We start from the raw sequence: 7,886 nt of genomic DNA on the forward strand, positions 1-7,886 counted from the left end.
GACCACTAGGAGGTGTCCACATGGTCTGATAAACACTCCTAACAACCCCACCACTAGGAGGTGTCCACATGGTCTGATTAACACTCCTAACTACCAGACCACTAGGAGGTGTCCACATGGTCTGATAAACACTCCTAACAACCCCACCACTAGGAGGTGTCCACATGGTCTGATAAACACTCCTAACAACCAGACCATTAGGAGGTGTCCACATGGTCTGATAAATACTCCTAACAACCCCACCACTAGGAGGTGTCCACATGGTCTGACAAACACTCCTAACAACCCCACCAATAGGAGGTGTCCACATGGTCTGATAAACACTCCTAACAACCCCACCACTAGGAGGTGTCCACATGGTCTGATAAACACTCCTAACAACCCACCAATAGGAGGTGTCCACATGGTCTGATAAACACTCCTAACAACCCCACCACTAGGAGGTGTCCACATGGTCTGATAAACACTCCTAACAACCCACCACTAGGAGGTGTCCACATGGTCTGATAAACACTCCTAACAACCAGACCACAAGGAGGTGTCCACATGGTCTGATAAACACTCCTAACAACCCCACCACTAGGAGGTGTCCACATGGTCTGATCAACACTCCTAAACACCAGACCACTAGGAGGTGTCCACATGGTCTGATTAACACTCCTAACAACCCCACCACTAGGAGGTGTCCACATGGTCTGATAAACACTCCTATCATCCCGACCACTAGGAGATGTCCACATGGTCTGATAAACACTCCTAACAACCCCACCACTAGGAGGTGTCCACATGGTCTGATAAACTCTCCTAACAACCAGACCACTAGGAGGTGTCCACATGGTCTGATAAACACTCCTAACAACCAGACCACTAGGAGGTGTCCACATGGTCTGATAAACACTCCTAACAACCCACCACTAGGAGGTGTCCACATGGTCTGATTAACACTCCTAACAACCCCACCACTAGGAGGTGTCCACATGGTCTGATTAACACTCCTAACAACCCCACCACTAGGAGGTGTCCACATGGTCTGATAAACACTCCTAACAACCAGACCACTAGGAGATGTCCACATGGTCTGATAAACACTCCTAACAACCCCACCACTAGGAGGTGTCCACATGGTCTGATTAACACTCCTAACAACCCCACCACTAGGAGGTGTCCACATGGTCTGATAAACACTCCTAACAACCCCACCACTAGGAGATGTCCACATGGTCTGATAAACACTCCCAACAACCCCACCACTAGGAGGTGTCCACATGGTCTGATAAACAGTCCTAACAACCCCACCACTAGGAGGTGTCCACATGGTCTGATAAACACTCCTATCATCCCGACCACTAGGAGATGTCCACATGGTCTGATAAACACTCCTAACAACCCCACCACTAGGAGGTGTCCACATGGTCTGATAAACTCTCCTAACAACCAGACCACTAGGAGGTGTCCACATGGTCTGATAAACACTCCTAACAACCAGACCACTAGGAGGTGTCCACATGGTCTGATAAACACTCCTAACAACCCACCACTAGGAGGTGTCCACATGGTCTGATTAACACTCCTAACAACCCCACCACTAGGAGATGTCCACATGGTCTGATAAACACTCCTAACAACCCACCACTAGGAGGTGTCCACATGGTCTGATAAACACTCCTAACAACCCCACCACTAGGAGGTGTCCACATGGTCTGATAAACACTCCTAACAACCAGACCACTAGGAGGTGTCCACATGGTCTGATAAACACTCCTAACAACCAGACCACTAGGAGGTGTCCACATGGTCTGATTAACACTCCTAACAACCCCACCACTAGGAGGTGTCCACATGGTCTGATAAACACTCCTAACAACCAGACCTCTAGGAGGTGTCCACATGGTCTGATAAACACTCCTAACAACCAGACCACTAGGAGGTGTCCACATGGTCTGATAAACACTCCTAACAACCAGACCACTAGGAGGTGTCCACATGGTCTGATAAACACTCCTAACAACCAGACCACTAGGAGGTGTCCACATGGTCTGATTAACACTCCTAACAACCCCACCACTAGGAGGTGTCCACATGGTCTGATAAACACTCCTAACAACCAGACCTCTAGGAGGTGTCCACATGGTCTGATAAACACTCCTAACAACCAGACCACTAGGAGGTGTCCACATGGTCTGATAAATACTCCTAACAACCCCACCACTAGGAGGTGTCCACATGGTCTGATTAACACTCCTAACAACCCCACCACTAGGAGGTGTCCACATGGTCTGATAAACACTCCTAACAACCAGACCACTAGGAGGTGTCCACAAGGTCTGATAAACACTCCTAACAACCCCACCACTAGGAGGTGTCCACATTGTCTGATAAACACTCCTAACAACCAGACCACTAGGAGGTGTCCACATGGTCTGATAAACACTCCTAGCAACCAGACCACTAGGAGGTGTCCACATGGTCTGATAAACACTCCTAACAACCCCAACACTAGGAGGTGTCCACATGGTCTGATTAACACTCCTAACAACCAGACCACTAGGAGGTGTCCACATTGTCTGATAAACACTCCTAACAACCAGACCACTAGGAGGTGTCCACGTGGTCTGATAAACACTCCTAACAACCCCACCACTAGGAGGTGTCCACATGGTCTGATAAACACTCCTAACAACCCCAACACTAGGAGGTGTCCACATGGTCTGATTAACACTCCTAACAACCCCAACACTAGGAGGTGTCCACATGGTCTAATTAACACTCCTAACAACCAGACCACTAGGAGGTGTCCACATTGTCTGATAAACACTCCTAACAACCAGACCACTAGGAGGTGTCCACGTGGTCTGATAAACACTCCTAACAACCCCACCACTAGGAGGTGTCCACATGGTCTGATAAACACTCATAACAACCAGACCACTAGGAGGTGTCCACATGGTCTGATAAACACTCCTAACAACCCCACCACTAGGAGGTGTCCAAATGGTCTGATAAACTCTCCTAACAACCAGACCACTAGGAGGTGTCCACATGGTCTGATAAACTCTCCTAACAACCCCACCACTAGGAGGTTTCCACATGGTCTGATAAACACTCCTAACAACCCCACCACTAGGAGGTGTCCACATGGTCTGATAAACACTCCTAACAACCAGACCACTAGGAGGTGTCCACATGGTCTGATAAACACTCCTAACAACCCCACCAGTAGGAGGTGTCCACATGGTCTGATAAACACTCCTAACAACCCCACCACTAGGAGGTGTCCACATGGTCTGATAAACACTCCTAACAACCAGACCACTAGGAGGTGTCCACATGGTCTGATAAACACTCCTAACAACCCCACCACTAGGAGGTGTCCACATGGTCTGATAAACACTCCTAACAACCCCACCACTAGGAGGTGTCCACATGGTCTGATAAACACTCCTAACGACCAGACCACTAGGAGGTGTCCATATGGTCTGATAAACACTCCTAACAACCCCACCACTAGGAGGTGTCCACATGGTCTGATAAACACTCCTAACAACCCCACCACTAGGAGGTGTCCACATGTTCTGATAAACACTCCTAACAACCCCACCACTAGGAGGTGTCCACATGGTCTGATAAACACTCCTAACAACCAGACCACTAGGAGGTGTCCACATGGTCTGATAAACACTCCTAACAACCCCACCACTAGGAGGTGTCCACATGGTCTGATTAACACTCCTAACTACCAGACCACTAGGAGGTGTCCACATGGTCTGATAAACACTCCTAACAACCCCACCACTAGGAGGTGTCCACATGGTCTGATAAACACTCCTAACAACCAGACCATTAGGAGGTGTCCACATGGTCTGATAAATACTCCTAACAACCCCACCACTAGGAGGTGTCCACATGGTCTGACAAACACTCCTAACAACCCCACCAATAGGAGGTGTCCACATGGTCTGATAAACACTCCTAACAACCCCACCACTAGGAGGTGTCCACATGGTCTGATAAACACTCCTAACAACCCACCAATAGGAGGTGTCCACATGGTCTGATAAACACTCCTAACAACCCCACCACTAGGAGGTGTCCACATGGTCTGATAAACACTCCTAACAACCCACCACTAGGAGGTGTCCACATGGTCTGATAAACACTCCTAACAACCAGACCACTAGGAGGTGTCCACATGGTCTGATTAACACTCCTAACAACCCCACCACTAGGAGGTGTCCACATGGTCTGATAAACACTCCTAACAACCAGACCTCTAGGAGGTGTCCACATGGTCTGATAAACACTCCTAACAACCAGACCACTAGGAGGTGTCCACATGGTCTGATAAATACTCCTAACAACCCCACCACTAGGAGGTGTCCACATGGTCTGATTAACACTCCTAACAACCCCACCACTAGGAGGTGTCCACATGGTCTGATAAACACTCCTAACAACCAGACCACTAGGAGGTGTCCACAAGGTCTGATAAACACTCCTAACAACCCCACCACTAGGAGGTGTCCACATTGTCTGATAAACACTCCTAACAACCAGACCACTAGGAGGTGTCCACATGGTCTGATAAACACTCCTAGCAACCAGACCACTAGGAGGTGTCCACATGGTCTGATAAACACTCCTAACAACCCCAACACTAGGAGGTGTCCACATGGTCTGATTAACACTCCTAACAACCAGACCACTAGGAGGTGTCCACATTGTCTGATAAACACTCCTAACAACCAGACCACTAGGAGGTGTCCACGTGGTCTGATAAACACTCCTAACAACCCCACCACTAGGAGGTGTCCACATGGTCTGATAAACACTCCTAACAACCCCAACACTAGGAGGTGTCCACATGGTCTGATTAACACTCCTAACAACCCCAACACTAGGAGGTGTCCACATGGTCTAATTAACACTCCTAACAACCAGACCACTAGGAGGTGTCCACATTGTCTGATAAACACTCCTAACAACCAGACCACTAGGAGGTGTCCACGTGGTCTGATAAACACTCCTAACAACCCCACCACTAGGAGGTGTCCACATGGTCTGATAAACACTCATAACAACCAGACCACTAGGAGGTGTCCACATGGTCTGATAAACACTCCTAACAACCCCACCACTAGGAGGTGTCCACATGGTCTGATAAACTCTACTAACAACCAGACCACTAGGAGGTGTCCACATGGTCTGATAAACTCTCCTAACAACCCCACCACTAGGAGGTGTCCACATGGTCTGATAAACACTCCTAACAACCCCACCACTAGGAGGTGTCCACATGGTCTGATAAACACTCCTAACAACCAGACCACTAGGAGGTGTCCACATGGTCTGATAAACACTCCTAACAACCCCACCAGTAGGAGGTGTCCACATGGTCTGATAAACACTCCTAACAACCCCACCACTAGGAGGTGTCCACATGGTCTGATAAACACTCCTAACAACCAGACCAATAGGAGGTGTCCACATGGTCTGATAAACACTCCTAACAACCCCACCACTAGGAGGTGTCCACATGGTCTGATAAACACTCCTAACAACCCCACCACTAGGAGGTGTCCACATGGTCTGATAAACACTCCTAACGACCAGACCACTAGGAGGTGTCCATATGGTCTGATAAACACTCCTAACAACCCCACCACTAGGAGGTGTCCACATGGTCTGATAAACACTCCTAACAACCCCACCACTAGGAGGTGTCCACATGGTCTGATAAACACTCCTAACAACCCCACCACTAGGAGGTGTCCACATGGTCTGATAAACACTCCTAACAACCAGACCGCTAGGAGGTGTCCACATGGTCAGTGGTATGGTCAGATAGACTAGTGGTTAGAGTGTTGGGTCAGTAACTGGTATGGTCAGATAGACTAGTGGTTAGAGTGGTGGGTCAGTAACTGGCATGGTCAGACAGACTAGTGGTTAGAGTGTTGGGTCAGTAACTGGTATGGTCAGATATACTAGTGGTTAGAGTGGTGGGTCAGTAACTGGTATGGTCAGATAGACTAGTGGTTAGAGTGGTGGGTCAGTAACTGGTATGGTCAGGTAGACTAGTGGTTAGAGTGGTCGGTCAGTAACTGGTATGGTCAGATAGACTAGTGGTTAGAGTGTTGGGTCAGTAACTGGTATGGTCAGATAGACTAGTGGTTAGAGTGGTGGGTCAGTAACTGGTATGGTCAGATAGACCAATGGTTAGAGTGTTGGGTCAGTAACTGGTATGGTCAGATAGACTAGTGGTTAGGGTGGTGGTCAGTAACTGGTATGGTCAGATAGACTAGTGGTTAGAGTGAGCCAGAGCCACCTGAACTACTGTACAACAAAGACAAACAGCCACCTGAACTACTGTACTACAAAGACAAACAGCATCTACACAAACAGCCACCTGAACTACTGTCCTACAGAGACAAACAGCCACCTGAACTACTGTCCTACAGAGACAAACAGCCACCTGAACTACTGCCCTACAGAGACAACCAGCCACCTGAACTACTGCCCTACAGAGACAAACAGCATCTACACAAACAGCCACCTGAACTACTGTCCTACAAATACAAACAGCCACCTGAATTACTGTCCTACAGAGACAAACAGCCACCTGAACTACTGTCCTACAGAGACAAACAGTCACCTGAACTACTGTCCTACAGAGACAAACAGCATCTACACAAACAGCCACCTGAACTACTGTCCTACAGAGACAAACAGCATCTACACAAACAGCCACCTGAACTACTGTCCTACAAATACAAACAGCCACCTGAATTACTGTCCTACAGAGACAAACAGCCACCTGAACTACTGTCCTACAGAGACAAACAGCCACCTGAACTACTGTCCTACAGAGACAAACAGCATCTGAACTACTGTCCTACAAAGACAAACAGCCACCTGAACTACTGTCCTACAAAGACAAACAGCCACCTGAACTACTGTCCTACAAAGACAAACAGCCACCTGAACTACTGTCCTACAAAGACAAACAGCCACCTGAACTACTGTCCTACAGAGACAAACAGCCACCTGAACTACTGTCCTACAGAGACAAACAGCATCTACACAAACAGCCACCTGAACTACTGTCCTACAGAGACAAACAGCCACCTGAACTACTGTCCTACAGAGACAAACAGCCACCTGAACTACTGTCCTACAAAGACAAACAGCCACCTGAACTACTGTCCTACAAAGACAAACAGCATCTACACAAACAGTGAATCTGAGAAAAATGGCTTTAAAGTTTGTTTCCTAGTCCATGCATATCAGCCATGACCACTGATCTGACCTATGACCCCTAAGTACTGATACTACACTCTGCCTTGGTCTGACCTTAAACAGCTGTCTGGGTAATGAAACAGCAAAGTGCAGCATCTAGAAATCTAAATGTGTTGATCCAGATTTATTGTTGTTTTTCTGTTTGATGGAAACAGAGTTCTAACTACATTCCAACTGTATTTAATGGTGTTATGTAGTTGTGTTGTCATGTTGTATTGTAGTAACCCTCAACTGTATTTAATGGTGTTATGTAGTTGTGTTGTCATGTTGTATTGTAGTAACCCTCAACTGTATTTAATGGTGTTATGTAGTTGTGTTGTCATGTTGTATTGTAGTAACCCTCAACTGTAGTTAATGGTGTTATGTAGTTGTGTTGTCATGTTGTCATGTTGTATTGTAGTAACCCTCAACTGTATTTAATTGTGTTGTGTAGTTGTGTTGTCATGTTGTGAATGTTGTATTATAGTATGCCTAACCCTCAACATTTTCTGGTGATGGAGAGAGACACCAAACAAGACACAGAGACAGCAACAGAAGAATAGGATATGATGGAGAGAGACACCAGACAAGACACAGAGACACCAACAGAATAG

This window comes from Oncorhynchus clarkii, chromosome 12 (genome assembly GCF_045791955.1).
Source record: "Oncorhynchus clarkii lewisi isolate Uvic-CL-2024 chromosome 12, UVic_Ocla_1.0, whole genome shotgun sequence".
In the NCBI taxonomy this organism is placed as follows: domain Eukaryota; kingdom Metazoa; phylum Chordata; class Actinopteri; order Salmoniformes; family Salmonidae; genus Oncorhynchus; species Oncorhynchus clarkii.